Source organism: Peromyscus eremicus, chromosome 1 (assembly GCF_949786415.1).
Source record: "Peromyscus eremicus chromosome 1, PerEre_H2_v1, whole genome shotgun sequence".
NCBI lineage: Eukaryota > Metazoa > Chordata > Mammalia > Rodentia > Cricetidae > Peromyscus > Peromyscus eremicus.
The window spans coordinates 158,417,808-158,442,080 of record NC_081416.1 but is presented as its reverse complement, the minus strand read 5'-3'; the positions used below and the strand labels follow the sequence as shown (position 1 = coordinate 158,442,080).

Genomic DNA, 24,273 nt, shown 5'->3' with positions numbered 1-24,273 from the left:
CACAGAACAAAGATGGTTATAAAACAATGCAATTACCCAATACATTGTAGGGAGAAGCAGGTATGTGAGGAACTGGAAAGCAGAGGAAACTCTGCTATAGGTTTCAGTTGCAATGTGTGGTGGTTTGAATAGGTATGACCCCCATAGACTCGTGTGCTTGAATGCTTGGCCTACAGGAAGTGGCACTATTAGAAGTGTGACCTTGTTGGAAGAAGTGTGTTACTCTAGGGGTGGGCTTGAGGTCTCATATGCTCAAGCCATGCCCAGTGTGGGACACAATTCACTTTCTGTTGCCTTTGGATGAAGATGTAAAACTCTCAGCTACCTCTCCAGCACCATGACTGCCTGCACACGGCCATGCTTTTCACCATGACAATAACGGACTAAACCTCTGAAACTGTAAGCCAGCCCCAATGAAATGTTTTCCTTTATAAGAGTTGCTGTGGTCATGGTGTCTCTTCACAGAAATAGAAACTCTAAGATACTATGTGCTGGCATTCTTAGCTTTGGGCTTGTGGATGACAGTGATCTGTTGAGTTAATACACTCTAAAGGGTTTATCTGGCAGTCAAAAGGGAAGTAAAACATGGATGAAAAATGGCTGTAAAGTGGTCTAAAGATAGGGGCTAGGAGATGGCTCAGTAGTTAAGAGTGCCCTGCTCTCCCAGAGGATCTGGGTTCAGTTCTCAGCAAATCAGATTGCTGACAACCAACTGTAACACCAGCTCCTGAGAATCCAACACATTCTTCTAGCTGGATGCCAGCACCCATGTGGCAGATGTACACACAAATATTTAAAATCTTTCTGTTAAAGTGGATTAAGTTGAATGTGGTGGGTGGCACATGCCTTCAATCCCAGCACTCAGGAGGCAGAAGCAGACAGATCTCTATGAGTTACAGACCAACCAGGGATACATAGTGAGACCCTGTCTTAAAAATAAATAAATAAATAAATAAATAAATAAGCAAATAAATAAATGAACTGAAAGTAGCCCAAGGCAATTTTGGCTTTTGACCCACAACATTTCATCTCTCTTCAATCACAGAAGCTCTAGCCAATCAATCTACAGACTCTTCAATATGGGTGTGGCTTTCCCAGGATGCTTCAGTTTGGTTTCCCTGTGAAAGACCCCGCTTATAGCAGGCTTTTACTTAGCCTAAGAAACGCCATTCTGCAAGGCAAGTACCAGAAAAACAGGAGTTCATAACTGTGGTCAGCCACCCGGCCTTGGGAGAGAAACCGTTGAGTCAAAATAAGATATCTGTGGTTGGTCACCTGGCCTTGGGGAATAAACAGTTGGGCTGGGAAAACACCCACAAGGCCAAGTCAGCCACACACATCAAATTTTCGAGAATTAAAAATATGTCCCCAAGTTCACCCTGGCCTTATTTGAATCAACCAATGGGAACCCTGTAACTATGCTTCTAGCTTCTGTAACCGCGCCTCTGCCCCTGGGATCCTATAAAAAGTCCCCCTTACCCTAGGAAGGCGCGCAAGTCCTCCGAGAGACTTTGTCGCCCCAGGTACCTGTGTATCTGAATAAACCCTCTTGCTGTTTGCATCTGATCCGTGGTTTCGGTGTGTTCCTTGGACTTGGGGTCTCTCCTGAGGGAAGATCTCCTCCGGGGGTCTTTCATTTGGAGGTCCCACCGAGATTTGAGACCCCTCCCTGGGACCACCGACCCACCATCAGGAGGTAAGCCGGCTGGCCTCGGTATATGTCATCCCTGTCTTGTCTGAGTGTTGTTCGTCTGTCTGCGCGCATCTGGTAATCTGTCTGTGGCGGTGGGGGCTGAAGGAGCTGACGAGCTCCGACTTCGCCCACCGTAACCCTGGAAGACGTTCCACGGGTGTCTGAAGTCCCCTCAGGGGCACGGTTTTTCGGGGCCACTCACGTATCCGAGGGATACGTGGTGTTGGTCGGAGACGAGGGGTCCGGACCCTCGCAGTCTCCTTCTGAGCTTTTGCTTTCGGTTTGGAACCGAAGCCGCGCAGCGCGTGTTAGTGTTATTTATATTTGTCTGTCGTTTTTCGTTTTCTGTTTAACCGTTCTCCTCCTAGAAACAGCCATGGGACAGACTGTTACCACCCCCTTGAGCCTCACGCTTGACCACTGGTCAGACGTGAAGGCACAAGCTAACAACGAAGGAGTTGTAGTCAAAAAGAATAAATGGATCAACCTTTGCGAGGCCGAATGGGTCATGATGGATGTAGGATGGCCTCGCGAGGGAACCTTTAACCTCAGTCTTATTTCACAGGTGGAGGGAAAAGTTTTCGCTCCGAGTCCCCATGGTCCCCCCGGACCAGGTCCCATACATCGCCATATGGAGACTCCTGGCGACCGAACCCCCCCCGGGTTAGGCCGTTCCTCTCCCCTCCAGCGCCCCAGGCCTGCCCCCCGAAGGCACCGCCGCCCCCTCTCGCCCCTCCTGCCTCCTCCCTTTACCCTGTTCTCCCACGAAAGGATCCCCCAAGACCCCTGTCCTTCCCCTGGACCCCAATACACCTCTTATTGACCTCCTTACAGAGGACCCACCGCCATACCCGGGGAATCGGGGGCCAGAGGGACCGGCGGCCCCCAAACATCCTCTACAGAGAGCGGGAGGATGAGGCTCCGGCTCCCTCCCCAATTGCGGATGAGGCTCCGGCTCCCTCCCCAATTGCGGATGAGGCTCCGGCACCCTCCCCAATTGCCGGTCGCCTCCGAGGAAGGCGCGACGAACCAGCCAAAGAATCCAGGGCCTTCCCTCTCCGGGAGGGCCCCAATCACCAGCTCTAATACTGGCCATTTTCGGCCTCTGATCTTTACAACTGGAAGCAACATAATCCTCCTTTCTCTAAGGACCCTGTTGCCTTGACTAACCTGATTGAGTCCATTTTAGTGACCCACCGGCCTATGTGGGACGACTGTCAGCAGTTATTGCAGACCCTCCTGACAGTGGAGGAGAAGCAGCGAGTCTTCTTGGAGGCTTGGAAGCAGGTTCCTGGAGACGATGGAAGACCCACCCAACTGCCTAATATCATTGATGCAGCCTTTCCCCTCACCCGCCCGAACTGGGACTTCATGACCCCAGAAGGTAGGGAGCACCTACGTCTCTATCGCCAGTTGCTCTTAGCGGGTCTCCGGGGGGCTGCTAGACACCCTACCAATTTGGCTCAGGTTAGAAATGTGATCCAGGGAAAGGATGAGACGCCGGCAGCATTCTTGGAAAGACTCAAAGAGGCCTATAGGATGTATACCCCGTACGATCCAGAAGACCCAGGACAGGCACCGGGCGTCATCTTGTCTTTCATCTATCAGTCAAGTCCAGATATAAGGGCCAAATTACAGAGACTAGAGGGATTGCATTCATTCAGTTTGTCAGATTTATTGAGAGAGGCAGAGAAAGTGTTTAATAAGAGAGAAACTCCCGAAGAGCGGGAGGAGAGGATGTGGCAGAAACAGGAAGAAAGGGATAAGAAACGTCACAGAGAAATAAGTAAAGTCCTGGCCGCTGTAATATCTCAGGGACAGGGCAGAGAGGGAGTTAGGATGGGAGATCAAAGAAGGATACCGCTTGACAAAGACCAATATGCTTACTGCAAAGAGAGAGGACATTGGGCTCATGACTGCCCAAGGAAACCTCAAGGGTCTCGGAGAACTAAGCCAAGGGCCACGGACCTCCTCAATCTGGAGGATTAGGGAAGTCAAGGCCAGGAGCCCCCCCCCCCGAGCCTAGGATAACTCTCAAGATCGGGGGGCAGCCAGTAACCTTCTTAGTGGACACCGGGGCTCAGCATTCAGTCCTGACTCATACCAGAGGCTCTCTCAGTGACCGCACAGCTTTGGTCCAGGGGGCCACGGGTAGCAGAAGGTATCGATGGACCACCGAGAGAAAGGTTCAGCTGGCATCTGGACAGGTAACCCACTCTTTTTTGCATATACCTGATTGCCCTCACCCATTATTGGGCCGAGACCTGTTGATTAAGCTCAAGGCTCACATCTATTTTGATGACAAGGAGTCGACCGTTACAGGACCCAAAGGGACCCCTCTACAAGTCCTAGCCCTAAAATTGGAAGAAGAATACCGCCTGTTTGAATCCGAGCCCCCTAAGGGGCCACCACAAGAGATGCAGGACTGGTTGAGAGAATTTCCCTCGGCATGGGCCGAGACTGGCGGCTTGGGGCTGGCTCACGACCAACCCCCACTTGTTATTCAGTTAAAAGCCTCTGCCACTCCCATTTCAATCAAACAGTATCCCATGTCCCGGGAAGCCCTCGAGGGCATTAAACCACACATCCGGAGGCTCTTGGACCAGGGGGTACTTATGCCCTGTCGATCCCCTTGGGATACCCCCCTCCTGCCTGTAAAAAAGCCTGCGACAGGGGATTACAGACCGGTTCAAGACTTGAGGGAGGTTAATAAACGAGTTGAAGATATACACCCCACGGTGCCAAACCCTTACAACCTCCTCAGCACTCTTCCACCAACCCACATTTGGTATACGATACTGGACTTAAAGGATGCTTTCTTCTGTCTGAGATTGCATCCCCAGAGCCAGCTGCTGTTTGCTTTTGAATGGAGGGACCCAGAGATGGGACTCTCAGGACAGCTGACCTGGACTCGGCTCCCCCAGGGGTTTAAGAACAGCCCGACCCTCTTTGATGAAGCCCTACACTCAGACCTGGCCGAGTTCCGGGTCGAACACCCGGCCTTAATCTTGCTTCAATATGTGGATGACCTCCTCCTAGCGGCCAGAACCCAGGCTGAATGTTTAAGAGGCACTCGGGCCCTTTTGGCTAAACTGGGACAGAAGGGCTATCGGGCTTCGGCCAAGAAGGCCCAGATTTGCCAAAGCAGAGTCATTTACCTGGGTTACACCCTGGAGGGAGGACAGAGATGGCTCACGGAGGCGAGGAAGGAGGCCATAACCTCCATACCCCCTCCAAGGAACCCCCGCCAGGTGCGGGAGTTCCTAGGTACAGCCGGCTACTGCCGCCTCTGGATCCCGGGTTTTGCTGAGATGGCTGCCCCTCTGTATCCTCTCACCAAGCCCGGGGTCCTGTTCCACTGGGGAGAGGAACAACAACAGGCCTTTCAACGAATTAAGAGAACTCGAGTCACCAGCCCTTGGTCTACCAGATCTGACTAAGCCCTTTGAACTGTTCGTGGACGAGAACTCAGGCTTTGCAAAAGGGGTGCTGGTACAGAGACTGGGGCCATGGAAGAGACCTGTAGCCTATCTATCCAAGAAATTAGACCCGGTAGCTGCAGGTTGGCCCCCTTGTCTGTGCATGGTAGCCGCCATTGCTGTCTTGCTCAAGGACGCAGGGAAACTGACTTTGGGACAGCCATTAACTGTGTTATCCTCCCATGCGGTAGAAGCTCTGGTCCGGCAGCCCCCAGATAAATGGCTCTCAAATTCCAGGATGACCCACTACCAGGCTCTATTGTTAGACACAGACCGAGTGATGTTCGGACCAGTTGTCTCCCTCAACCCCGCAACCCTGATGCCCTTGCCAGACCCATCCGAGGAGCACAACTGCCTCCAGATTCTGGCGGAGGCCCATGGCACCCGCTCCGACCTAACAGATCAACCGCTGTCGAATCCAGATTTCATCTGGTTCACGGATGGGAGCAGCTTCCTCCAAGAAGGAGAACGGAGGGCCGGAGCAGCCGTCACCACCGAATCAGAGGTAATTTGGGCCTCGCCGCTGCCGCCCGGAACATCGGCCCAAAAGGCAGAGCTGGTTGCGCTGACCCAGGCCCTCCGGATGGCGGAAGGTAAGAGACTCACGTTCTATACCGATAGCAGATATGCCTTCGCCACCGCCCATGTTCATGGAGAAATCTACAGAAGGAGAGGCCTCCTGACCTCGGAGGGCAAGGAAATCAAAAACAAAAAAGAAATTTTAGACCTCTTAAGGGCATTGTTCCTCCCACACCAGCTCAGCATTATACATTGTCCCGGGCACCAAAAGGGTGACTCTGTCATAGCTCGGGGAAATCGGCTGGCCGATCTAACGGCCCGGACAGTCGCCTTACAAACCCCCAGGGGCGGCCAGCTGTTGGTCTTGCAGGACCAACAGCCAAGCAGGGACCCCATGCCCTACAGCCCGGAGGACCAGGAACTAGCAAAGAAAATGGGGGCGGAATGGAGCCCCGAGCGACAAGTTTACATCATGGATGGCAAATTAGTTATGCCAACATCCCACACCAAATACTTGGTCAAGTTCCTTCACGTGCTAACCCATTTAAGCAAAAACAAGATGAAAGCCCTTCTGGCTGATGAGGCTTCGGACACTGTATTACTGAATCAAGAACAGGTCCTCCAACAGGTGACTTCCAGCTGCCCTGCTTGTGCTCAAGTTAATCCAGGAAAAGCCCGTCTGAGCGGAGGGAGCCGTCTGCGAGGCCACCGCCCTGGAGTCCATTGGGAAATTGACTTCACTGAGGTAAAACCCGGACTGTATGGATACAGATACCTTCTGGTTTTTGTAGACACCTTTTCAGGATGGACAGAGGCCTTCCCTACCAAGAAGGAGACCGCTAACGTGGTAACCAAGAAACTCCTGGATGACATCTTTCCCAGGTATGGAATGCCCCAGATATTGGGGTCAGACAATGGGCCTGCCTTTGTCTCCCAGGTAAGTCAGAAGGTGGCCAGGCTATTGGGGATCGATTGGAAACTCCATTGTGCATACTGCCCCCAGAGCTCAGGACAGGTAGAACGCGCGAATAGAACCATTAAGGAGACTTTAACCAAATTAACGCTTGCAACTGGCACTAGAGATTGGGTGCTCCTACTCCCACTAGCCCTTTACCGAGCCTGGAATACTCCTGGGCCTCACGGCCTAACCCCATTTGAGATTCTATATGGTGCTCCCCCACCAATTGTAAATTTCCTTCACCCTGATATCTCCTCTTTTGCCACTAGCCCTACCCTGGAGGCGCACCTCCAAGCCCTCCAACTGGTACAGAAGACGGTGTGGAAACCCCTGGCCGATGCCTACCGGGAGCAACTGAACCGCCCGGTGGTGCCTCACCCATTCAAGATTGGGGACTCTGTCTGGGTTCGACGCCATCAATCCAAGAACCTAGAGCCGAGATGGAAAGGACCGTACACCGTCTTGTTAACAACTCCCACCGCACTCAAGGTTGACGGGATAGCGGCTTGGGTCCACACGTCGCATGTGAAGGCCGCCAAAGAACCCGACGAAGCGGAGAATGCCGAGACGTCTACATGGAAGGTTCAACGCTCTCCAAACCCACTAAAGATAAGATTTATCAGAGGGGAGGGACCCTAATCCTGGTATGGATACTCCTGGTCATGGAGCAGGGGCCAGCAGAGAGTAGCCCCCATCTTGTAAAAACTCTCACTTGGCAGGTTATCTCGCAGACAGGGGAGACAGTTTGGCAAACGACTGCCGACCATGCTCCTAACACTTGGTGGCCATCCCTTACCCCTGATTTTTGCTAGCTTGCAGCTGGACTTGACACCTGGGATATACCTGAAGCCGAACATACTCTTGTTGGCCCAGGCCCTAAACCCGCTTTTGGAAACCCCCCCACTCGAGGACCCGGATGTGCCACCCCTGCCGCTCGCTGTTTACTGTCCTTATATGATTTTTATGTTTGCCCTAAAGACGGCAGAAGTCGTGCCCTAGCGGCAAGATGTGGGGGATATGAAGAATTTTTTTGCAAAGCCTGGTCCTGCGAGACTACTGGGGCAGCTTACTGGAAGCCTTCCTCCTCATGGGACCTTATAACGGTTTCCTGGGGCTATGTAAAAAGGGGCCAATGCTATGCTACCCAAAAGGAACTACAACCACAGTACGGCAAGTCCTTACCATTAAACATTTCATTCACTCCAAAAGGCAAGGGCTTCACAGGCTGGCCCGCGGGAAGGACATGGGGCCTTCGCTGGCATTTAAACGGCTGGGATGCAGGGGTTACATTCAAAATACGATTAAAAATAGAAAATACCCACGCCACACCCATTGGACCCAGTCTGGTCCTTCCTGACCAGAAACCTCCCTCATTGCCTGCTCTAAGACCTGCCCAAGCTAGACCCCTGGTCACCCCCTCTCCTGGCCCCGATAATAATGCTGGCGAAGCGACCACTTCCCCTCCACCCTCACAGGCCCCCGCCACAGAGATTTCCCCCTACCCAGGAACTGGAGATAGGCTGCTCAATTTGGTCAAGGGTGCTTTCCTAGCTTTAAACTTTACCGACCCAGATAAAACCCAGGAATGCTGGCTGTGCCTAATCTCCATTCCACCTTACTATGAAGGGATAGCAGTGACTGGCAACTATACTAACCAGACTTCTCCTCCCGCGAGCTGTATCTCCGCCCCCCAGCACAAGCTAACTCTCTCCGAGGTCTCAGGACAAGGGCTCTGCTTAGGGATCGTTCCCCCCTCCCATCAGAGTCTTTGCAAATCCATCCAGACCCTTCCATCGGGAACTTATTATCTCGCAGCCCCTAACGGGACATATTGGGCATGTAACACGGGACTCACTCCCTGCATTTCTGCCACGGTGCTGAACCAGACCTCTGATTATTGCGTGCTGATAGAATTATGGCCCAAGGTTACTTATCATGAACCTGAATATATTTATAGTCACTTTGAAATGAGAAACACCCGATTTAAAAAAGAGCCTGTTTCCCTAACTCTAGCCCTGTTGTTGGGAGGGATCACCATGGGGGGAATCGCTGCGGGGGTAGGTACGGGGACTGCAGCCCTCATGGAGACCAGTCAATTTAGACAACTTCAAGCAGCCATGCATACTGATATCCAGGCCCTAGAGGAATCTATAAGTGCCCTAGAAAAATCCCTTACATCTCTATCTGAGGTTGTTTTACAAAACAGGAGAGGGTTAGACATCCTCTTCCTACAAGAAGGTGGCCTATGTGCGGCCCTTAAAGAAGAATGTTGCTTCTATGCAGATCATACTGGAGTAGTCAGGGATAACATGGCTAAATTGAGAGAGAGATTGAAACAGAGACAACAACTATTCGAGTCGCAACAGGGATGGTTTGAAGGATGGTTCCAAAGGTCACCCTGGTTCACCACCCTTGTCTCCACCATTATGGGCCCCCTAATCATCCTCCTGCTCATTTTAATATTTGGGCCATGCATCTTCAATAGATTGATACAATTCGTCAAGGACAGGGTTTCTGTTGTCCAGGCTTTGGTCCTGACCCAACAATATCAGAGGCTAAGACAGTCAGAGATGGAGATGACCCCTTATTCTCCATCCTAAAATGAAAGATTCCATTTTGGGACCATAAGAAAATGGGGGAATGAAAGACCCCACTTATAGCAGGCTTTTACTTAGCCTAAGAAACGCCATTCTGCAAGGCAAGTACCAGAAAAACAGGAGTTCATAACTGTGGTCAGCCACCCGGCCTTGGGAGAGAAACCGTTGAGTCAAAATAAGATATCTGTGGTTGGTCACCTGGCCTTGGGGAATAAACAGTTGGGCTGGGAAAACACCCACAAGGCCAAGTCAGCCACACACATCAAACTTTCGAGAATTAAAAATATGTCCCCAAGTTCACCCTGGCCTTATTTGAATCAACCAATGGGAACCCTGTAACTATGCTTCTCGCTTCTGTAACCACGCCTCTGCCCCTGGGATCCTATAAAAAGTCCCCCTTACCCTAGGAAGGCGCGCAAGTCCTCCGAGAGACTTTGTCGCCCCAGGTACCTGTGTATCTGAATAAACCCTCTTGCTGTTTGCATCTGATCCGTGGTTTCGGTGTGTTCCTTGGACTTGGGGTCTCTCCTGAGGGAAGATCTCCTCCGGGGGTCTTTCACCTGGTTGGTCGAGAATCACATTTTGTGCATGCAGAGGCTCATTTCCCACAGCACTAGGAAGATCTACTTTTAGGGCTTGATACTGGTGAGAGTCAGGGGGATATGCCTATACTACCAGAACTTGTGAGGTGCAGAGTCAGGTCATCCTCAGCTTCAGTCAGTTCCAGACCAGCCTGGACTATATGAAATTTTATATATGCATTACATATCATATATATTACTTATATGTAATTATTTTATACATATAATATATATGAATGAATGAATAGTAGACACAAAGTAAGTCTTCAGGAGAGAGAAATTGTTGTTAAAGCCATAATTATGAAGTCCTTGAATCAGATTACTATAGTAGGCCCAGATTTCCTTGAATTTATAGCCATCCTACTTCCTCTGCCTCCCAAATGTTCGGATTGCAGGTGTGCTCTGTCATACCCAGTGAAATATGAGTTATTAAGGTATATAGACTCTTAGGTTAGGAATTCCATGTGCTGAGCATGGTAGTGAACAACTTTAATGCCAGCACTTGGGAGGCAGAGGCAGGCGGATCTCTGATTCCAAGCCAGCCTGGTCTAGAGAGTGAGTTCCAGGACAGCCAGGGCTGTTATCTCAATTTTTAACTTAAATCCTTTTCTAAGGAATGTATTTGCTGCTTTAAGCAAATTTAGCCTGTCCAAAAAGTCTTACTCCAATACATATACCTGAGCTGATGAGATAGTTCAGTCAATAGTGCTTGCCATGGCCTGGGCTTGATTCTCAGAACTAACAGCTAGGTACAGTGGTACATGCTGGGATCCTAGCACTGGGGAGGTGGAGACAGGCTGATCTCTGGGGCTTCTTAGCCAGAGCATAGTGACAAGAGATGTCTCTAGAGGTATAGGCATTGGGTTTATTTGTGTAGGTGCTATGTGCATGTCTATGTGCATGTCTATGTGCATGTCTATGTGCATGTCTATGTGCATGTCTATGTGCATGTAGGCTCCTATACAGTGGCTTACAACTATCTGTAACTACAGTTCTAGGGTATTTGACGCTCTTCACCAGGTATGCACTTGCTACAAATTCCTACATTCAGGAAAGACACTCACACATAAAATAAATACATCTAAAAATTTACAGACACATATTTCACAAGTTTATTGGCTAAATTCTGAAGCATTTCTTGCTGCTGTTATAAGTAAACCTCTAATCAGTATACTCAAGGTGGAATGGAGAGGGTGGCAGTCGCTTCTCCCCTCTATCTCTCTCCCCAATGTACCCACATGGAACAAATCTCCTTTTTTTCTGCTTTTAATATTGTCTTTTTAATTGGCATGTTGGAGATGAGCGGTCAAGACTAGTTTGCTGAGGTTATCAGAACCCAGGCTTTTATTCTAAAATTCCTGGTTAACAATATTCACCATCATCCACCTGACAAGGTACTAAAGATGGCTGGGTCCAAAGGGCCCATGCTGGTACCAGGTACCAATATAGGTGAGTTCTTGGATAAACATTCTTGTGGCCTCATGTTTTGCATCAAATGATTAATGCAAAATCACAACTCTCACCCAAAAGGGAGTAAGATATGGTTTGTTTGAGCCCAACATGAATGACTGTGGCCTGGCTGGCTTGCCTTGAATGACATGTTCCACTGTGGGAATGGTGACATGAACTTTCAGAGCCTCAGAACAAAGATCATCAAAACTTGATGGATTTAACCAATCACATTGGCCAGGGCTCCAGGTAGACAGGTTATAGATAGAGAAAACTGCTCTAGATCTCAGCACTGCCTGATGGCATTCTTAGCTTTTGGCTTGGTAGTTTGAATAAGATCCTCCCATTAGTCTTAGGCATTTGAATAATTGGTCCCCAATTGGCAGCTGTTTGGGAAGGATCAGGAGGTATGACCTTGTTGGAGGTATGTCACTGGGGGCAGGCTTAATGTTTCCAAAGTCTCCCATCATCCCTAGGATGTTCTCTCTGCTTCCTGTTTGTGGATCCAGATGTGAACTCTCAGGTGCTCCAGCACCATGTCTACCTGCCTGCTGCCATAGTCCTCACTATGATGAAGATGGACTCGTACCCCTCTGGAAAGGTAAGCCTCAAATAAACCCTTCCTTCTGTAAATTGCCTTGGTTGTGGTGTTTTATCACAGCAGTGGAAAAATAACTAATGCATCTGCTGAGTTAATCTGAAAGGTTTACATGACAGGTTTACATGACAGTCAAATAGGATGTTAGTTTTGATACAGAGATGGATGAAATGGCTATTAGGAGGACTAAAGAGAGCTCAAAACAATTTTGACTCAGAAGCTGCAGTATTCCAATTGTCCACAATTACAGAAGTTCTTGTAAACCAGAAAATCAGTCACCACAATCTTCAACACAGGTGTGGCTTTTCCATGGAATTTCAAGTCATATTCATCATACAGAGAACAGAGCAAGGTCTGTTCCAGCAGTCCCCATTCCCTATGGCTTACAGACACCACTCACAGCCAAAGTAGGACCACTGCCTTAGGCACAACTCTCTGATGTCCCAGGCAAAGAACTCTTCCCATCCTCCTGTGGAGTCTGAAATATCCAATCTGGTGAGTTTGGGAGTCACTGATTCACACTGACACAGAACAAAGGAGGATGACCCACTCTAGTGACCTTCTACAACAGTGGTTCTCAATCTGTAGGTCACAACCCTTTTGGCTTGAACAACCATTTCACAGGGGTCACCCAAGACCATCAGAAAAAATAGGTATTTACGTTTCATAACAGTTGCAAATTACAGTTATGAAGTAGCAACAAAAATAATTTTATGCTTGTGGATTACCACAACATGAAGAGCTGTATTGAAGGGTCACAGCATTAGGAAGGTTGAGAATAGCTGGTCTACAACTTAGTGCTTAAGCAAATGATCCAGGCCTACTTCCTATTCTGTATTTTTTGTTTGAGACACAATCTCACTTTCCCCTCCTTTTTTTGGGGAGATTATTTTGTCACATGACATTCTTTTAAAAAATATATTTAGCCAGGCAGTGGTGGCACACACTTTTAATCCCAGCATACTGGGAGGCAGAGGCAGGCAGATCTCTGAGTTCAAGGCTATTGTAGTCTATAGACTGAGTTCCAGGACAGCCAGGGCTATACAGAGAAACCCTGTCTTCAAAAACAAAAACAGCCAGGTGGTGGTGGTGCACACCTGTAATCCCAGCACTTGGAGGCAGAGGCAGGTGGATCTCTGTGAGTTTGAGGCCAGCCTGGTCTACAGAGCTAGTCCAGGACAGGCTCCAAAGCTACAGAGAAACCCTGTCTCGAAACCCCCCCCCAAAAAAAAAATTATTACTGTATATTTGATTAAGTGCAAGTATGTGCACATGAATACAGGTACCCACAGAGGATCTAGCCTGGAGCTAGAGTTACAAGTGGTTGTGAACCACTTAATGTGGTTGCTGGGAATTGAACTCGGGTCCTCTGGAGAAACAGGGCATGCTCTTAACCACTAAGCCATCTCCCCAGCTCCAGGATTTCACTATTAACTCTGACTGGCCTAGATCTCACTATGTAGATCAGACTGGGGTTGATCTTGTGGTGATCCTCTTACCTCTGCCTTCCAAATGTTGGGATTGCAGGCTAGGCATGACCACACCTAGTCCAATGCCCATTCTTTTTTTGGTGAGTATACTTGTTCATGTGTGCTCATGTGCACATGTACATGTGTGGAAGACAGGGATCAATGTTGGGTGTTGTCTTAGTCAGTGTTCTATTGCTGTGAAGAGACACCATGACCAAGGCAACTCTTAGAAAAGAAAGCATCTAATTGGAGGGTTGCTTATAGTTCCAGAGGCTTAGTCATGATGGGAAGCATGGCGGCATGCATGCAGGCATGGCCCTAGAGCTGAGAGCTTTGTATTTGGATCCACAGGCAGCAGAGAGAGACACACTGGGCCTGGCACGGGCTTTAGAAATCTCAAAGACCCCCCCCCAGTGACACACTTCCTCCAACAAGACCACACCTCCTAATCCTTACAATTCTTTTAAAGAGTTCCACTCCCTGATAACTAAGCATTAAAATAGATTAGCCTAGGGGGCCATTCTCACTGAAACCACCACAGATGTCTTCAGCTACTCTCTGCCATATATTTTTTAAAATTTTATTTATACTTTATGTATGAGTGCTCTTCATGTATTCCTGCATGCCAGAAGAAGGCATCAGATCCTATTATAGGTGGTTGTGAGCCACCATGTGGTTGCTGGGAACTGAACTCAGGACCTCTCGAAGAGCAGCCAGTGTTCCTAACTCCTGAGCCATCTCTCCAGCCCTCTCTGCCATATATATATATATATATATATATATATATATATATATATATATAAAATTTTATTTATATATTGTATATATAAATATATATTATTTATATATATTGTAATTTATTTTAGGTTGTGAGCCTAGCCTTTACTGGCTGAGCCATCTCTCCAGCCCATTAATTTTTATTTGGAACGTGTATGTTTGTGGGTGTGTGCATACATGCAGAGGTCAGAGTACAATGTGCAGGAATTAGTCTCTCCTTCCACGGTATGAGCTCCAGGGATCAAACTCCAGATGTCAAGCTTGGCTGCAAGCACCCTCATTCACTGAGCCGCATTGCCGGACCTTCACTTGATTTTTTGAGACAGTGTCTCTCATTGAACCCACGAGAGCAGGCTGATGCAGCCAGGCTGGCTGGCCAGCAAGCCCTGGGCACCTTCCTACCTCTGCCTCCTCAGGACTGGGATCGCAAGAGCAAACAAGCTCATCCAGCTTTTGTGTGTGAGATCTAGGAGGTCGATCTTAAGCCCTCAAGCTTATGAAGCAAACAGCTCAGAGCCATCTCCCCAGCCCCCAGCATCCATTCTCATGTGGCTGAGTAGGGGATGGAAAGATTCTGCACATAACTTATCTTTTCCAAATGTTGTAGCATGGCTCAGCCCTTCACTTTTTACTGCCCTTTCTCGTGATGTGCTGGGGAATGAACATAGGGTCTTGTGCTGCCAGGTGAGCATGTCACTATTGACTTACATCCTTCTTAATATTGCCAAACAAGGGCCTGCCTGGGTTAGGGCCCTGAGGTATAAAACTTGCCTAGAAGGTGCAAGGTCCTGGGTTCAGTGCCCAGCACCGTCACAAAAAAAAAAATTGTCAAGTATTATTTTCATCTGTGGATATTTCATCATTGATGTACAGCTGTTTCCTCTGGACCGAAATGGTCCCTTTACTTGATGGTTGATGTTAGAGGAAAGGGTTTGTTTCATTGTGGAGTTTACAGTCCATTATGAAGGGAGGGCAAGGCAGGAACTCAGGGCAGGAGCCTGAAGGCAAGACTTGAAGCTGAGGCCGAGGAAGAAAGGAAGGAGGCTCACATGACTCACAAGACAGAAACTTCTTAGTCCTAAAGCCCCTATCAGTGTTGTATAAGCTGTCAATGATTTCTCGGGGAGAGGTGACTCTCTGTGGAGCTGCCTGCGAATTAGGCAGGGAACTCAACGACATAGCTTTTGTGTCACCAGCGCAGTGTGGTGATGCGTCCCAGGTGACACCACCGCCTTTGACTCATGTCCCCATCAGTGACAGCAATGAATCTGTTGGCTCACCAAGTTCTTCTATTCAGCTAGAATCATTTCTTGGCTCTGCTGGCGGTATCCTGAGGGAAGAGGTGTTTGTTTCTGTCTTCCCAGAAAAGGTCAAACAATCACCACATTTATGCATTCATCATTTGAATGCATCCAACACTTGACTGGTTTCTACTTCCTGGTAATTATGAATAATGCTTCTGTAAATACAGTTATACATACAAACTACTGTGTACTTACAATTTGTGTCTCTTGGGTATATTCCTAGAAGGGGAAATTCGCATGGGAAAGGGAACATGTAGGATAAAACTGTAAAGCAAAATTGCCAGAACTTTGGGGACAAGGGGAAAATGTTGTAAGGGTAATTATTCTGTCCTTGGTGTGGGTTTTTGATGGCAGATTTCTGAACTGAAATTAGAAAAAGAACAATTCTGGAAGGAAAGTGTACGGGGTTAGTTTTTTGACAACCTGACACAAGCTAGTTATCCAGGAAGAAAAAAACCTCAACTGAGAAAATGCCTCCATCAGACTGACCTGTAGGCAAATCTATCGAGCATGTTCTTGATTATGATTGATGTGGAGGGGCCCACACCACTGTGGGAGGTGCCACCTCTGGGCAGTTGGTCCTGGGTTGTTTATGAAAGCAGGTTGAGCAAGCCAGTAAGCAGCATTCCTCATGGCCTCTGCTTCAGGTCTTGCATTCAGGTTCCTGCCCTGAGTTCGTGCCTTGTCTTCCCTTCATGATGGACTGTAAACTCTAAAATGAAATAAACGCGTTTCTCAACATCAACCATCAAAAAAGAAAATGCCCCCATAGACTTGCCTATAGGCTAATTCGATGGAAGCATTTTCTCGACTGAGGTTCCTTCTTCCTGGATGGCTCTAGCTTGTGTCAAGTTGTCAGAAAACAAGCTAGCCTAGGAGGGAATGAAAACCACAGGCCTGCATCCAGCGGACACATTTGGACTGGAGTTAAACGTGACTATCAAGGGTATGTAGGATTTATAAGACTGGATGAGATGACCAGGGGAATGTGGGTGGAAAGAAGAACAGGGATTGAAGGCTGACAGTTCAGACAGTGAGAGGCCAGACAGAACCGAAGGAAGCAGGACACCAGACTGAGAAGGAACACGTCATGGGTTTCAAAGGAAACCAAGACGCCAGACACGGTGGCGCACGCCTTTAGTCCCAGCATGTACAGTGACTTTGCATGCCTGGCGTCTTTCTGTCTGGCCCTGCCTCTAGTTGTGTGGCTGGGTTTTCCTTTCCTGGGGAAGGAAGGAGATATGGCTGAAATAGGGTTAGCAAGTAAAAATGTTGGGCAACCAATTAAAATTTAATTTCAGGGAGCGGGGAAAACCCTGCAGTTCTGGGTGGCTTTTTTTGTTTGTTTTTTGTTTGTTCTGTTAGTTGTGGTTGTTTTTGTTTGTTTGGGTCTTGGTTTTGTTTTGTTTTTGAGATGGAGTCTCACATATTCTGGGTTGGCCTAGAACTTCTGAAATAGCAGAGGATGAAGAACTTCTTCACCTCCCGAGTACTGAGATTACTGAGGTACACCACCGTGTCCGGTACGCCATCAAACCCAGGGCTTCGATTGTGCTAGGCAAGCACTCTACCAACTAAGCTCCATCCTCAGACCTAAGCTCCCGATTTCTTTTTAGAACAAGCTGTGTCCTAGTGCCTAAAATTCAAAGTTAATTATTTTGTCAGCCCTACCTTAAGGCAGTTAGGTAGTGCTGCACAGGCAAGCCTTTAGAACAGCGTTGAGGCATGTAAACACAAAGTTTAATCATGCACAGTTCTTGCCCCTACCTCCAACACAGGTCTCTCATCAGACTGTAGGACTCCCAAGACCAGACCTCAGAAATCCACTGTCATGAAAGGCTACTCTAAATTCCTCTCCATTCTGCTGCAATATAATGCTGGCTTCTTAAACTCATCCTTTCCCTGTCCCCATGCCTCTCAGCACTGGCACATTCGCTGGGGAAGTTTCAGGTTCTTAGGGAAGTTGGTGCTGTCAGTGAACCCCACAGATGTGTGGGTTGGGGGAGGGGCTTGGAGAATCCAATGCATTATGATGCTGGAGCTGGTGACTCACCTTCTGTGGAAACCTGTGAGTGGAGTTTGTCTCTTGAATTAAGGGTATGTAGTCCTCTGGATGGTGAAGGTGTGGAGGGAATGGGGAGTGAATGGGAAGCCTATGGTATTGTACACTATTAGAAACTGCTAGGAGGAAGTGTGATGAATGGCATTGGTCCTGCTGAGATCATGACGATGTCTGCCATCTGTAAGATAGGACTATTGGGTCTGAGAAATCCAAAGGAAAAAGAGAAACAGTGAAGTGGCAGAACCGGAGGATATAAATGTAAATTTGTGGGACTCCGTTTCTGTTTCGTCTCTCATTCTCATTTGATTTCAGTATGGCCCTTTCACAGTGCTAGAACACTGGTTTTACAATGCATTTAAAAATTTCAATTGTAAAGCCTTTCGATATTCTTTCTTTTGTTTTCTTTTTCTTTTTCTATTCTTTTTGTTGTTGTTTTTCTGTTTTTGTTTTGTTTTTTTATTTTGAAACAAGGTTTCTCTGTGTAACTGCCCTGACTGTCCTGGAACTCTCTTTGTAGACCAGGCTGGCCTCGAACTCACAGAGACCCTCTTGCCTCTGCCTCCTGAGTGCTAGGATTAAAGGCATGAGCCACCACCACCCCGCAAGCCTTTTGATTTTCATTATCTGACTTTAGTTTTTGAATTGCTTTAGTTGGCAAAACCCAACTTTTTTTTTGCTAGATCTGGTGGCTCATGCATCTAATCACAGCTCACAGCACCCAGGAAGCAGAGACAGATAGGTCTCCATGAATTTAAGGCCAGCCTGGTCTACATAGTGAGTTCTAGACCAGCTAGGGCTATATAGTGAGACCCTGTCTTAGGCAAGGGTGGGGGGTGGGGGAGAAAGGAAAATTCAAATCCTTGATTTGATTTTTGTTGTTGTTTCAAGACAGGGTCTCACTATGTAGCTCTGGCTGTCCTGGAAGTCACTTTGTAGTCCAGGCTGGCCTCGAACTCACAGAAATCTGCCTGCCTCTGTCTCCCGGGTAATGGGATTAAATGAGATTAAAGGCATGTGCCACAGCTCCCAGCCTCACTTGTAACTGTTGAAGAGAACCCAGGTTGGATTACCAGCACCCACATGGCAGATCACAGCCATTTGTAACTCTAGTTCCAGGGAATCTGGTCCCCTTTCTGACCTCTCCCAGGTACCAGGCATACATGTGGTGCACATACATACTTGGAGGCAAAATGCTCATGCACATAAACAGAGGAGTTTTCCCATTGATAAATACTTGTTCCTCCCTCTGTAACTTATGTTTTTCTCAGTTCCCTTAATTTCCAGCCTGACTTCAGATGTTCTCATCTTTCCCAGGTTCTATACTCCAAGATGACTAAGAAGAACTGGAAAGTTTCTAAGACTTTGCCCTCACCTAGACTTATTCCTGAGTGGAAGAATTTGAAATCTATCATAAATGACATCTTGAATGACAGAGAGGTGATTTGTGGGAAAGCTATGCATGTGGTGGGCTGTTGGAATGATCTCTTCCTGCCATGGGAGGATGGGACATGGGTAAGACATGAACATCCATGGAGAGCTCTCCTCATATAGCCAAACAACTTTCTCTTCTACATTAGAACATTAGCATTAAGGGGCTGAAAAAATGGCTCAGGAGTTAAGATTGCATACTGTTCTCCCAGAGGACTGGGGTTCAGTTCCCAGAACCCACACCTGTGGCTCACAACTACCTGTAACTCTAGCTTGAAGAGGTCCAATGCCTGTAGCACACCCGTGCACCTACTCACACACAGAAGCAGAATGGTCCACTGGAGTTCAGTCTTGACATAGTTCAATGAATGAATGACTGCTTCATACATGAAGGTACCCACATACATGTGGCACATACACATATATAATTTTTGTTTGTTTGTTTTTCAAGACAGGGTTTCTCTGTGTAACCCTGACTGTCCTGCAACTAGCTATGTAGATCAGGCTGTCCTTGAACTCACAGTGTGCTGGGATTAAAGGCATGTAGCACCACTGCCCATTGATACACATAATTTTAAGAATTAATAAAAGTCTTTAAAAAAAGATGAGCTCATTGCCTGGGTGTAGTGGGGTATACCTGTAATCCCATTGCTTGGGAGGCTGTCTTGTATATTATTATAGGACGAGCCTTAATGATATACTTCCCAGGGGCTCAGAAGAGAAACTACAAATGGTGAGAATTATTTTAGGGAAATGAATCAAAGTACACCAAGCTCTTTTTGTCTGTGTACTTTATTCCTCTGGGATAAGATCCTATCTACACAGCTACGGTTCTGTACTCAAGCCTAGTTCCTTTCTTGTCTGATTTGTCTCTACCTTTATCTGCTGTCCCCTCTAAGTTCTATCTTAATTCTGCCTCATCTAGGTCCTTCTCATCTCGTTCTTACCCATCTAGTACTTTTCCATCTGACTCTTCCTCATCTTCCATCTTGTCCTCAAGTTCTCCGTCTCCTTGTACCTCTAAGTTCTTCCCAAGTCTCTGAGGTGTTCAGTTATAAACCCAAGCAATAGCGATCCTCTGGCAGAGCAAGATCACCAGGCTTCAATTCTTACAGGGTCATAAAGGTAGGTAAGAATTTTTCTCAGGCAGTGACATCAGGCTTTCTTTTACAACCCAAAATGGGAGTAGTAAAGGGGGAGGTCAACTGAGAGCTAATGATCGGTTAGTCAAGAAGGGAATTTATGTGCTCAATCTACATTCCTAGAAGTGGTTAGGTAAGAAATTAGGAGTCTATTGGTAAGGCTGTAAGAAAGGAGGGTCTCACCCTAAATTGCACAAGAAATAAAGCTATTCTCCTGACCTAGGAGACAAATGTTGTTTCATTTGGCCTTGGATGCTTAAGTCTGTTCTTAGAAAGTACAGAGGTATCTCTGATAAGATACTTTTGTCTCTCTGGGGCGGGGATTGTCCTGGCCAGAGCGCTCTTACTGGTAGATGCCAATGAACCTCTGGACCCTCAGGGGTCCCAGTGGGATCTCTGGGGATCTCGGTGGAACCTCCAAAATGTTATGCCCAGATCAACCCCAGAGAGACCACTAGAGACCAGAGATGTCCAGAATGCAATAGCAGTACAAGCCGGCAGGGAACTCGTCCCCAGGTACATCGAGGCAGGGAGGAGTCCCCCTTTCTTTGTGAAGCTAGCTTTTAAAGGCAAAAACCACAATCCCCCCACATTCCTTCCTGCTCCCTTTCCCCTAATTAGTATTGGTTCCATTTTCCCAGACCTATATGTTATCTTTATCTTTCACCTCTTCAGCTGCTTTGTCGGGACTTTTACGAGCTGTCTCCGGGGTTCAGACATTCTGTCTCCAGAGTTGGGACATTTTGTGGTCAATCAGCCTCGCACCAGATAGTCAAACATCCTGACTTTGTGTTTTCGAGTTCCTGGGGCTGATTTCACCATCTGGGAACATGAAACTGGCCTGGACTTGTCTATTTTAAGATATCCCTTGCGTAAGCTTATTTTTCTCTGGAAAATAGAGTAGAGGTCTTACATCTTACAGAGGCTTCACAACAGGGAGGCTTGAACTGGGATTCTGGCTGTGCATAGCTGTCAGTGCAGAAGGTTATCAAAATATTCCAGTAGTAGAGGGGAAATGGTGCCTAATAAATGATGGAAAAACTACAATAGTACACAAGAAACTCATAGCAGGAAATGGCTAATAATCAAAAGCCAAATATTACCAAGGCCTCAACTTGACCTCTGGAAGCCCCTGGGCTTCTTCCAGGTATTAGCTTTGTCACAATCAGCTGAAATCCTACTTTATACATTTTTGCAGCTTGTAACAAGGCTAGGGCAGGATGGTTACAAGTTCCAGCCTGGGCTCCATAGTGAGACATTGCTTCAAAACAGCCAGACAGGGGCTAGACAGATGGCTTAGCTATGAAGAGTGTTTGCTACCCTTCTAGAGAACCCAAGTTTGGATCCCATTACCAGATCAGGTAGCTCACAATCTTGTGTAACTTCAATTCCAGACGATTATGCCCTCTTCTGGCCTCCTTGGGCATTGCACATACATATAGGTTTGCACATACAAAATATCCACACATGAAATTTAAAAATATTTTTAAAATTAAAAAAGGCTATGGCTGAGCAATAGAGCACTTGTCTAGAATTCACTAGTGAGGGGGTAGAGATGTGGCTCAGTGATAAAAACCTCTGCCTAGCATTCAGGAGGCTCTAGATCTGGTCTTTAGTATTGAAAAATAAAAAACAAACAAAACTATGAACAGAATCAACTAGCCATTCTCAACTAGGCTTTTCCATCTGAAACATGCAATCAGGAGATGGTTTGAGTAGCTATCTCTTGGTTTTCAAGGCTACATAACTAAAGGAATCCTTTTATTCCATGAGGGCATGGTAGGACTTTTCTTCTGGAACCTTAGTTTAAAAGTCCAGAAGGGCTGGAGAGATGGCTCAGAGGTTCACTGGCTGCTCTTTCAGAGGTCCCGAGTTTAATTCCCAGCAACCACATGGTGGCTCATACCATCTATAATGAGATCTGGTTCCTCTTCTGGTGTGTAGGCAGAACACTAAATACATATAAATAAATAAATCTTTTTTTAAAAAAGGAAAGTCCAGAAGGTGCTTCCTTTGGCAGCACATATACTGTAACTAGAACTACACAGAGAAGATCAGCATGGCCCCTGCTCAAGGATGACATGAAAATTTGTGAAATCTTCCATAATTTTTTCTTTTAATTATTTTTATTTTATATGAATTGGTGTTTTGTTGCCTTTATGTATGTCTGATCCCCTGGAACTGGAGTTCCAGGCAGCTGTGAGCTGCCATGTGGATGCTGGGACTGGAACCTGGTTCCTCAGGAAGAGCAGACAGTACTCTTAACCGCTGAGCCATCTCTCCAGCCTCCATAATGTTTTTCATTAAAGAAAGAAAAGGTCCAGAAGAATTCTGTTGTAGCCTGAGGCTAATTAGGGGAGAAGTGGTCCCCAAATAATGCCTTCCATTGGTAGGACAAAAACATATCAATTAGGCTCAAACAAGCTACACCAATGTTCACTAATCCCTCAGTGTTTATTGAATGAGTAAGTGTCTGCTCATACTTCTTAGCACCTGTCATTTTTCTCTTTTAGATTCAGGAAGACATCCGGCGTAATGTGATTGTCCTGAGTGACCGGCACCAGACTCTGTACCAGGAGTCTTATCATTTACAGAAAAAGCTTTTTGTGTGCTTCTACTCTCTGGATGCCAACTATTTCGTCGCCTTAAACTGGTTGGAACAGTATGACAAACAAATACAAGTAAAGCTACTTCAATTTTGCTTCTTCCTTCATAATGCAATTTATATGTCCCATACTTAAAATGTCCTTGTTTCAGAGTGAGAGAGACGCCTCTGAATAAATTCATATTATATGTTCACTCATTCATTCATTGAGACAGGGTTTTCCTATGTATTTCAGGCTGGCTTCAAACTCACTATGTGGTCCAAGTTGTCCACCTCAGCATCCTGGGGCCTGGGATTACAGGCTATGCCCCCACAGCTGGAAAATCAGTTCATTTTAATACCTGGCTCCATGTTGGAGTTTGACCTAGATTAGCGACCCTTTTACTACCAGGCCCAAAGAATGCATGTTCATCATAAAGTAGACTGAAGGCCAACAAAATGGTCTTGGACTCGGGACTTCTATCATAAGTCCAGTATCTAGTACTAGGAAACCCCCAAATCCAAATCCTTTATCTGTAAGAGGAGACAGACATTTTTCCTTACAGCGCACTCTCAGGAGATGCTCTTTCTGGTTGACCAGGCTTCTGTTTCCCACCTTCTTCTAGGCAGTACTGTGGATACAGGAAAAAAATAAAGAAAAGAAAAGGATAGTCAAGAAGATGAAATTTCCCATGATGGCTGAAGTGCCACCCATCAAATCAATGGTCCACGCGAGCTCCCATCGCCTGTTAATAGCTTACTGCGACGACATGCGCCTGCGGCTCTTCGGAGACCACCGTCAGGCATTCGCCACTCTGAGCACAGTGCCTTGTCGTTTCTCCATCAGCTGTCTCTGCTATGACTCAGAAACTGGGGTGCTGTTTTCTGGTACTTCGGGAGCTGTGGTTACCTGGTTGATCTTAGCAAATGGCGAGGGCCTCCAGATGGCTCAAAAAGTGGCTGTGAGCGGTCGTGAGCTTGTACAGGACTTGTCCCTGAACTCATCCCTGGGCTTCCTGATGGCTCTGTGTGAGAGTGTGGTGAGGGTCTTTACCCAGGAGGGTCAAGGCCAGCTCAGAGAAGTGAAGACATTCACTTCCCTAACCAGCGGCTCCTCCCTCACCTGCTCCTGTAGCTGTGTTTCACAGAACACCTTCTACGCTGGAAACAAGAATGGAGAGATCCACGCTTGGGGTATAGATAACAGTAACTTCCTCCACAGCTTCAAGGCCCATTCCTCATCGGTGATGTGCGTCAACAGTCGGCCAGAGACCTACACCTTGTTCACGGCAGGGAGAGAGGGTTTGTTGAAGGAGTGGAACCTTGCTTCCGGGAACTTGCTGCGGCAGCTGAATGTTGGCACAGGTCTGCAACAACTGCAGTTTATGGATAACAACACTTTCTTCTGCCAGAGTGCCTCTACTTTCTCACTGAATCGCCTGCCCCACTTTTACAGGCTCTTCAATATCTGCGGCTCTGCTCCGCAGAAGATACAGCGGGTCCTCTGTGGCCGTAACTGGACTCGCATCCTGTGTGCCACCGAGGACGGTTTACTGCGTTTCTTGTCTCCAGTAACAGGGGACCTCCTGGTTGTTACGTGGCCTCTGCTTATCATGGATAAAGCTGTGGCGTG

At 47.3% G+C, this 24,273-nt stretch overlaps 1 non-coding gene and 1 pseudogene across 1 annotated transcript; both read left to right on the top strand.

Moving 5' to 3' along the window:
• The first annotated feature begins 2,069 nt into the window (after nt 1-2,069).
• LOC131924161 (uncharacterized) lies at nt 2,070-5,133 on the top strand (annotated as a pseudogene).
• A 16,927-nt stretch (nt 5,134-22,060) lies between these two features.
• On the top strand, nt 22,061-22,167 carry LOC131902844 (U6 spliceosomal RNA). Its single transcript, XR_009377129.1, has one exon. It is a non-coding gene; the product is annotated as a U6 spliceosomal RNA (small nuclear RNA).
• Nucleotides 22,168-24,273: the final 2,106 nt, after the last annotated feature.